Raw genomic sequence first — 345 nt, forward strand, 5'->3', positions numbered from 1 at the left:
ACATTGGAGGGGGAGGAAGGAAGCCCTTTGGAAAAACTGGGACATGCTTTATGACACTGCTTGGGAGATTCTGCTCAAATGTGACAGTGGTTTGTTACAGGGATTGGAATATGGAATCATATCCTTCACCTCTCCATTGGGAGTTAAGCTTTAGCCACCTTGGATACTGTGAAAGAAGGAGAAGTAACTAATTTGCTAGTTTTCCAGAGGGTAAACAAAAAGGGTTAAAAAGATTCCTAGGAAGCAAAAAACCATCGGAATTTGAACGAGAAGTCGCCATAAATTTTTAACTATTAATGTTCTAATATAGTACATTTTATTTAACGTATTGGAACTATCATGCAT

The sequence above is a fragment of the Acanthisitta chloris genome, unplaced genomic scaffold, assembly GCF_000695815.1.
Source record: "Acanthisitta chloris isolate BGI_N310 unplaced genomic scaffold, ASM69581v1 scaffold41415, whole genome shotgun sequence".
NCBI classification, from domain to species: Eukaryota; Metazoa; Chordata; class Aves; order Passeriformes; family Acanthisittidae; genus Acanthisitta; species Acanthisitta chloris.